At 33.9% G+C, this 10,000-nt stretch overlaps 1 protein-coding gene across 3 annotated transcripts in view; it reads left to right on the plus strand.

Moving 5' to 3' along the window:
- LOC106871386 (uncharacterized) overlaps positions 1 to 10,000 on the plus strand; it is a 528,345-nt gene that overhangs the window by 266,457 nt on the left and 251,888 nt on the right. The window lies entirely within an intron of this gene.

A 10,000-nucleotide genomic window follows, 5' to 3' on the forward strand; every position in this document is an offset into this window, starting at 1 on the left:
ACCATTCAGCACAGTTGAAGTTGCATTTATTAATTCATTTTTTTTTTAATGTACGTCCATTTTTCCAGACATTTGGAAGCAAACGCTTCCAAATGTCTGAAGAAACTGACGTGCTTTCACGTCCAAGGGATATTAAATAATATGAGGTTCTAAGCAAACTTATGCAATATATGTACATAGGCGCAGGAGTGGCTATGTGGTAAGTAGCTTGTTTACCAACCACATGGTTCAAAATTCAGTCCCATTGCGTGGCACCTCGGGCAAGTGGCTTCTACTATAGCCTCGGGCCTTGTATATATATGTGTGTGAGTGTGTGTGTATGTATGTATGTATGTATATGTATATGCATATGCTTGTGTGTCTGTATTTGTCTTCCCACCATTGCTTGACAACCGATGTTGGTGTGTTTACATCCATGCAACTTAGCGGTTCGGTAAAAATGAACGATAGAATAAGTACTAGGCTCACAAAGAAGAGTTACTGGGGTCGATTTGCTCGACCAAAGGTAGTGCTCCAGCATGACCGCAGTCAAGTGACTGAAACAAATAAAAGAATAAAAAGAATAAAGTAATATATTACATATGTATGTGTGTATATGTGTAATATATATATATATATATATATATATATATATATATATATATATATATATATATATATATATATATATAAATATACATATACATATACATATATACAGGCACACAGGGACTCGCATACATATAAACGTGTGTATATATATATATATATATATATATATATATAGTTTACTGGATCTTTTTCAGTTTGGTCTATTTAATAACAATCTGCTACTTTTGGGAAATATGCTAGTTTATCTTATAGTATTGATCTAGCAATCTTGTGTTTATTTAGCTTTCCACTAGGCGTAGTCTTTATTTTTTCTGAAACGAAATAAAAGATTTGACTTTTATGCCTAAAGAGTAAAAAAACAAACAAGAATAAAGGAAGCTTTATGACACTCTTCATTCTGCAGTAGGATATAGCATCTCATCTCAGCAAGAGAACATGTACGTCGTTGTTGAATCTTCTAGAAATAGCAGTTAAAATCACACTGAGATTACACCCTACTGTTTTGAAAATGAGAGAAAAGAAAAACGGACATTAGCTAATATATTTCTAGTGAAGCCCAAAAGAAAAACTAAATGTTTATGACTTAAAAACTTATGTTATACAGCGCTAAAGAAAATGCATCGATACGTTTTTTTTTTGGGGGGGGGGGGGTTAATGCACGACTTCTAACTTAATGCTCAAGTCCATACATTTTCTGTGAAATGAACAGTGGAGGAGATCGATATCAGTAATTAACTGGTGTTCTTTGCATCGATTCCAGAAAGATGGAAAGCAACGTTGATTCCGTCAGAATTTGAAATGGGTGAATTTTCATCTATAAATTATGACAGTTGTTACCAACAACAGTTTTACCAACACCTAAACATAAATCGACGTACACGTTTATGACTAACTTCTCATAAAGACAATGAACATACAGTACAAGTGACGTCATGAATAAATAATACTGTTGCTGCTGTATTGAGCTGGTGATTGTAAAACTAATCTAAATGATCATACTGGTGGTGCTATGAGTCAACAGGCAACAAAACACTTAGTATTATGTTAGTAGGAATATGTTAAGTGTATCTGTAGTCAATATTGATTTCTTACATAGGGTACTAGTGTTCAAATTTCTACTGTTTTTATTGCTAATATATTCAACCAGCAATTGCGTGAGAACATTTCATAACAAGATATTTTTTAATAGCTTAATCAAAGAAAAAAGGGAGTAAGTTATCCTTAGACTAGAGAACTGGTCCGCAAGCTTGCCAAAGCGGGGCCTCTGCAAAAGACTCCAAAATCCTCAATCTGATAGTGGTGTTAGACTGAACAACAAATTAAATGCGCTCCCCTAAATAAAAATGGTCACTTCCTAAAAGGTTTCTAGGCTGTTCTATTTACCTAGTTCACTCACAAATAGTTTTAAAGTTTTGCCCATTTTTGCAGGAATTGGATTCTTCTTAACTCAACTGATATCTGCCCTGTATGAAGGTAGAATACAAAGCAATTGTAGAGAATCTAAATAAAGCACGTCGTTCAATTCATTTTCCAACATTTATATATATATATATATATATATATATATATATATATATATATATATATATATATCCTCACAAAGGGTAAATTAGTTTCGAGAATAATGGACGCAAGTGTAAATAAGTGTGGTAGTCCTAACTGCGGAACATGTCCCAATCTCTTAGAAATATCAGAATTCCATTTTAGACAAGGGCAAAATTCAAAGTTACATTCAACTTCACTTGCGTCTCTGAAAACTTCATTTATGCTATTCGATGCTCGGGCTGCCATAAAACTATATAGTGTCGACAGGAAAGTTGATAAGACAGGGATGTACGATCCACAGACAATAGATATCCACCCCACAATATCACCAGATATCTCGCAGTGAACACATTAACAGATGTCCAGAACTACTGCAACCACAAATACTAATATTCCCATTATATCAATTTGCTATTTGGATCTCAACACGAATACGACTAAAGAGGCCTCATTTATCGAAAAATATAAGCCAGAATCAAATATAAACCCATATTGAAAATTAAAGATTTACCCCAACTATTGTGAGAATCAAATGTAGACCAATATAAAAAATTACAGATTTACCTCCCCTTCAGTGTAAAGTAACTTAGATACTAATTATTCCCCCTAGCAAACAAAATATCTAATTCAGAAATCCATCCAAAACTCATAATTTGAAAAGCGATAACGAAACCGATTATAATGCTGGAAGAAAAAAATCTTCTTTTGCACATTGTATAATACTTTTACTATTATGATTCTAATAAATTCTTTAGTCTTATATATATGTGTGTGTGTGTGTGTGTGTGTGTGTGTGTGTGTGTGTGTGTGTGTGTGTGTGTGTATGTGTGTGTGTGTATACATACAAGAGTTAAAGAATGGCGTAGATAAGATCCGGGCTACATATGATTCATAGTGAGCAGAACCTTGGAAGAGGTAAATATCTCAGCGAGGTGTATACCGCAGGCTACTCTTCAGGCCAAGGATATCTTGAATAAATGAAACATTTTAACGCATGGAAGATATATGTATGTATGTATGTATGTATGTATGTATGTATGTATGTATGTATGCATTCATTCATGTATGTATGTATGAGTGATTTTTGTATGGGAAATGAAACGAAACAGAATATGTTTTGCGGCTCAGGCTTCACGCAATTGCGAGCATCAGGCGAGATCTTGACTCGCGCGGCTGACTCTCAGTTTCATTCCCAATAAGAGCTATATTTTGTACAACATGTATTCACAAATAGTCCCTCATTCGCCAGATATAAACGAATGTACGCACGTCTTTATATATATATATATATATATATATATATATATATATATATATATATATATATATTGAGAGAGAGAGACTGTGAGAGATAGAAACTGAGGAGTGAAAGAGAGATAGATACATACGTACGCATATACATATATATGCATACATAAATATTTACATATATTTATATATAGATAGGCCATATATATGCATATACATATATACACATATATATGTATAACCATACTATATATATCATGTTTCAGTTTTAAGCAGATTTTATATGCACCATCGTCCACGAATGTAGATTTTTGCTTTTTTGCCTGTTTTTTTTTTGTCTTTTGTTTTTTCGTGTTTTTGTTTTGCTCTTGCTTTTTCGGTGTATGGACTGTTCTATTTTTTGATATCGATAAAATGCGATTTTAGAAACTTTAAATAATTATACTTTAGTAATATTAAAAATTTCTCTCTTTTATTTTTCTTTCTTCTCAATATAAAACTCTTATTCTACAAAGTAAAAATAAGATATTTTCCACCTCAGTGATAGAGAACAATATAGAAAGATCTTGAAAACAGTGTATAACTAATAACATTATAAACATCTATTTGAAGATGTGCAATTTGCTAAGTAAATTTTGTTTATTCTTCCGCATGCAAACATAGAAAAAAACCAGCATTTGTTGGTTGAAACTTATCGATTTATTCGCACCTTCATTTTATTTGTATATATTTGTTTTAAATAGACACAAGAACATCGTCATACAGACAATGGACAAATTAGTGGTTGGGTGGGGTAGAAAGAGTAGTATGAAAAGAGAAGGGAGTGGGGAAAACTGGAAATAGAATGGCGGAGAAATAGAGAGAAATTTGCTGAAGCAGACGATTAAGAAGAGGTTAACTGGAGAGGAAATTAAGCGATAGTACATACATACATACATATATATATATATATATATATATATGTACGTATGTGCATATGTATATACATACACATAGTATATATGTATATATGCTATGTATGTATTCTTTTATTCTTTTATTATTTTACACAAGTCCGTCATCAGACACCACCTCAAAGAATTTTAGACGAACGAATCCATCCCATTACTCATTTTTTAAAAGCCTAATAACTATTCTATCTGTCTCTTTTGTAGAACGTGTACGTTAAAGGGTTGGAAACAAACCAACACCGGTTGTCAAGGGTGGTGGGAACAAACATAAAGGCCATTCGTTGGTGATGTCCTGTACTTAATGTGTATATATATATATATATATATATATATATATATATACGACATGCTTCTTTTAGTTTCCGTCTACCAAATTCACTCACTAGGCCTTAGTCAGCTCGAGGCAATGGTAAAAGCAACATCCCAAGTTGTCATGCAGTGGGATTAGACCCGAAATATTTGGTTGGAAAGAAACAATGCAGTTATCAATGGGATGAGATGAAATTAATACGTGGAAGGTTTCGCAGCTCTAGCATCAATCCTTCATAATCAGCCTATTAACTTTTCAAGCTCGTATGTATATGGGAGAATATATACGTACAAACATGAAGTTATATATGCATACATACATACATGTTCATAAACACGCAGTCACTTGTGCACGGACAGATGATAAGCGTCCGAAATCACAACAATCAGCATATTTCTAGCATCTCTGAATGTACGTATAAAGCATTTCTAAGTTAAGGAATTAACGCGCGCGTGCACCCACAAGCACACGTGCAAGGTTACATACATATGTACACACACACATACACACACACACACACACACACACACACACACATATATATATATATATATATATATATATATATATATATATATATACATACATACATACATACATACATACATACATACGCACACACACACATACGCACACACACACACACACATATCAAATTAAATATACAACCGAAAGAGTTACTAATAGTTTCATGCTATATAATTGAACAGACATATTTATAAAATATGCCATGTTTCTTAAAGAAATCTTTCATGCTCTGTTTATGTATGTATGTATATATGTATGTATGTATGTATGTATGTATGTATGAATGTATGTATGTATGTGCGTACGTACGTACATATTTATGTATGTATGTATGCATTTTGTATGTATGTATGTATGTATGTATGTATGTATCTGCAGATTTGTATGTTTTATGTATGTATTCTCATGCATATAGTTACATATCTAATAATGCTCATATATATTTAGTTTTTACAGTTCCGGTGATGGATTGGATCAGTAGTTTTCGAATTAGCTTTCTCCTTTCTGGATTAGAGAAGCCTAATTTCTTAAGATCGGTATATAGGCAATGTGTTACATATCCTTGAGCCCCAATAATTACAGGTATAAACCTGAACTTGAAATCTGGATAGAGTAACTGCAGATTTCTCAGTAGTTCAGCATAGGTGTTATCTTTTTCACTGATCTTCAGCTTTATGTTAACATCCGCTGGGCAGCTAATTTCCACAAACTGCGCACAGTTTCTCTTCTCTATTCTAAATCATTATATCAGGTCTGTTATGCTTACATTTATTGAGGTGTTCGCTTGTACATTCCACCAGTATTCCTTTTCATTGTGGCTTCTACTATATCGTAGGTTTTTATTTCTTTGTCCTCGGGATTATCCTTCCGACGGATTTCATTATAGGAGTATCCTAGCTACAATGTTATGTCTCATCGGTAGATAATACCGTGATGATATTTTCGGACAATAGCTCATGATGTGGGTGATATCTTCAGTGTGAACTCCACACAGTCTGCATCGGTTGTCACATTTTAAGGCTTTTTCCGCATCTCTATCCCTTTTGTGCATCAGGTACTTGGTTGATATTTCCTGTTCCTGGATTGCAAACGTATGTATGTATGTATGTATGTATGTTTGTTTGTATGTATGTATGTATGTACAAATAGTATGGAAAGAACTGAATAGATCTTGGCAATTTAACTTAGAAGTACATCCAATTAATTCAGCTAGTCAGTAAAGCGGTCCGTACAAAGTTAAACTGTTGTATACTGATTCTGGATACCCGGCAAATCCATGTATAGACCAAAGGTATAATTTATGCATATTACGTAGTGTATCATTTAGTAAACAAAAACAAATATATAGTTGAAAACATTATTACACACATTTCAATGGTTTGGTTTACTCTCAAATACGACGTCTATTACATATGTGGCAGTATATCACCTGGTGAAATGTAGTTGTTATGCGGAAGGCAAATTTACTGAGTGTTATCCAATATATTATAAAATCGACTTCGTATTTTTGGATAAACAACGCTATTGAAATGCATGTAATGGTATTTTGAACAGAGCGTCCTCCATTAAGTCATGTGCTTGTGTGTGTGTGTGAATGCGCGCGTGTGTGTGTGTGTATGAGGGTGTGTGGGGGGGGAGTGTATATGTGTGTGTGTGTGTGTGTGTGTGAGTGTTCTTATTTTGAGTTCTATTTTAAATAGAATTCTTGAACACGCACACCTACTCGCGCTCGAGTACACACGCAGTCACACGCACACACTTGCACACACACACTCATACACATACATAGAAGCAGAAATATCAATTTATCGGTCCATCATTTTCATGTTTCTACTCCATCTTCGTCTTATTACAGCCCTGATTATTCATGTGTTTACCTTTCTTAATTCCGCAATTTATTGCTTTACGTCCAGTTAATGTTACAAACATTCAGCACTCAACTGCGTCTTGATGGTTTCCGGTGATTTTTATTTTATTATTTCTTTGTACCACAATGTTGTCAATTTTCCTACCTGACCGATGTATTTAATACCACTTCGAATATTCGATGAAAAAAATCAATAATTTGTAAACACGACTGATTGTCAATAAATCAATTGTGTTAACAATATGCCCGCATCATCATATTGTATTTAAGTAGGTTGATAAACATATTCTCTCTATATCGTGTCAGAGAGGAAAGGAACAAAAAATCAATATTTTGATCGACTTTTGAATAATTTATTTCTATTTCAAATACCTCAACATATATCATTCTTGTTTAACTCTTTTGTTACCATATTACTGTTGAAATAGACTGCCTTTATTACGATTTTGGAAATAATGAAGAATTTAGCGGAATAACTTTGTCATTATGTTGATGATTGGAACAGAAATTAAGGATGACATTTTAATGAATTTTTTAAATTTTGATCACTTTAAAACAAGACGTTTATGTCGTAGAAGCAGAGACGGTCTTGAGTGGGTTGGTATCAAAAGGTTTAAGCACGCATGACGGAAAGAGACAGAAGCTAAATCATGTGACAAGGACATTTCTGTTGAAATACACTGCCCTTATTTTACTTAAATTTGAAAAATGAAGAATATTGTAAAATAACTTTGGTATAGAAGTTGGTGTTTGGAACATTAGCTAAAATGAAATTTTGATGGAAGATTTTTAACTAAGAACACTTTAAAACAGAGAGTCTTGGGCGGGTTGGTATTAAATGTTATGACTTACCAATACACTAGAATATCTCTTGAATTCCTTTGGTTATACATATTCACTTCTTCAATAAAGAACTCGTTTTGTTGAGGTTTTTTGTTTGTTTAGTAGGGAAAGTATTTTGCTTGACACCGCCATGAAAATCATTTCCTTGAGATATTGGGGTTGCACCTAGCACATTCAAGTTATCTTCGGAGTAGACTTTCTATTTCATTTTTTTCTTTTTTGCCGTTTTTACTAATTAAACACTCTCCCATCCTACTCACTTTCTACGTCCTCCCCATTGTTACAAGACAATGGAGTAGCACTGACATTTCTTTCCTAGAGCAAGGTAAAGTTGGGAGCTACAACCGGTGGAACAAATACTAGTGTTGCTGGGACACCAGTGTTTGGTGCCAGTTGTTATTGTTGATGATCCGCCACATTTTCTTTCTCTCTGCTTCATGGTTCTTCAGATTAGAAAGTCTTTTAGTGAGTCTCACTTCCATGAGTGTAACAGTTATTCCTTTTTACGCGCACCACTCTCATTACTTATAATTCTACACCACGACAGTGCACAATCTTGAATGGCTCCATGCCTTTCTGAGGTTATTGCAACTCATTAGTTCATACTGACCCCTTCCAACCAGATGTCATTCCTCGTGATCTCACAACGTACCCGTATTATGTTACAAAGGTGACCACAAATCAGGAAGCAATATCTGCCATTGCGCTTAACAGTCAGTCTTGTATTACACTGATCCATGTACTGCTTTAGAGAGCCTATAGGCAGATATGTGCAGCACTAAACAGTCAGTTGCCTTGCCTTGGTCTTGCTGTTAAAAACTAAGTAGATACCACCATATATGATATATTGCCAAGATTCATAGAAACTAGATCTATTCATGTATAGATAAAGGCGTCCTGCAACTGTTCTTTGAGAAGAAGCGAAAGGCCTTCCACTTCTAGCAATACAGAAGTATGTTACCCTCCTTATTGAAAGATCTTGGATGTGTTGCATGGGTAAGAAGGTGCTGTCACTCATAGCACAGTTTTCTATGTGTTTTATTGTTTCGAACTGACATATCTCAAGAAACTATTTGTGAATCTCAAGAAAATCTTATATTAATGTTATTTTTAACAACTTCATTACTCTTTATCTGTTTGAAGTTTTTGCTGTATCAGTTCAGACTTGGTTATTTTTACAATTTGTTTGTCTATTTTAATATTCATGTTCGTACTTTTTTTTAATAATCTGTTTGTCTATTTTATAATTCGTATTCGAATTATATTTTATATAATATATATTTTATATCTGTTTGTAGTTGGGTGGTGGTTTGTTTGAATAAAATCACGCTATCGCTTCTATGGCAAACACTCCTTTATATAATAGCAATATAATTAATAATTCTTTCAAATTTTGGAACAAAGTCAGCTATTTTAGGGAGAAGGTAAGTTGATTACAACCCCGCCTATTACTTGACTGGCACTTCACGTTATCGACCCCAGAAGAATGAAAGGCAAAGTTGGCCTCAGTGAGATTTGAACTCCCCATGACGTAGAGAGCCTTTAATTGTTCCAAACTTTGACTCAAGATCAGTTATTTTAGAGGGAGTGGGTAACTCTACTACATCAATTCAATGTTCAACTGGTACTTATTATACGGCCTTAAAATGGAGGAAGACAAAGTTAACCTTGGCACTATTTGAACTTAGAATGTGAACAGCCGGAAGAAATGCTGCTAGGTATTTTTCGCAACGCGCTCACGATTCTAGGAAGATAGTAATAATATCAATAGAAACTAAGTGCTTTTCAATTCAACACCATGCATTGGTGACGGGAAACGAACCGCTAGTATTTCGTTTGGCGTATCTATTAATTTATCGTCTGGGCCAGCATCAAATTCTGTCTTTATCGATCGAAAGATATTTAGATGGTGATTAAAAGATTGCGATTTTCAAGCCGGAAATTTCCATCTGTTGTGTCATAAATAAATATTTCTGATAGCAGCAGTTTGTGGTAATTCTGAGAATGTTTAAGCAAAATATTTTCATGATCTCGCAGAGTCATTGTACAAATGTCAATGATGAAATAAAAGCATAAAGAGCAGTTCCTGTTTATCTAAAGCTGCTGTATACTGTCATT

Source organism: Octopus bimaculoides, chromosome 9, assembly GCF_046866305.1.
Source record: "Octopus bimaculoides isolate indiv1 chromosome 9, ASM4686630v1, whole genome shotgun sequence".
In the NCBI taxonomy this organism is placed as follows: Eukaryota; Metazoa; Mollusca; class Cephalopoda; order Octopoda; family Octopodidae; genus Octopus; species Octopus bimaculoides.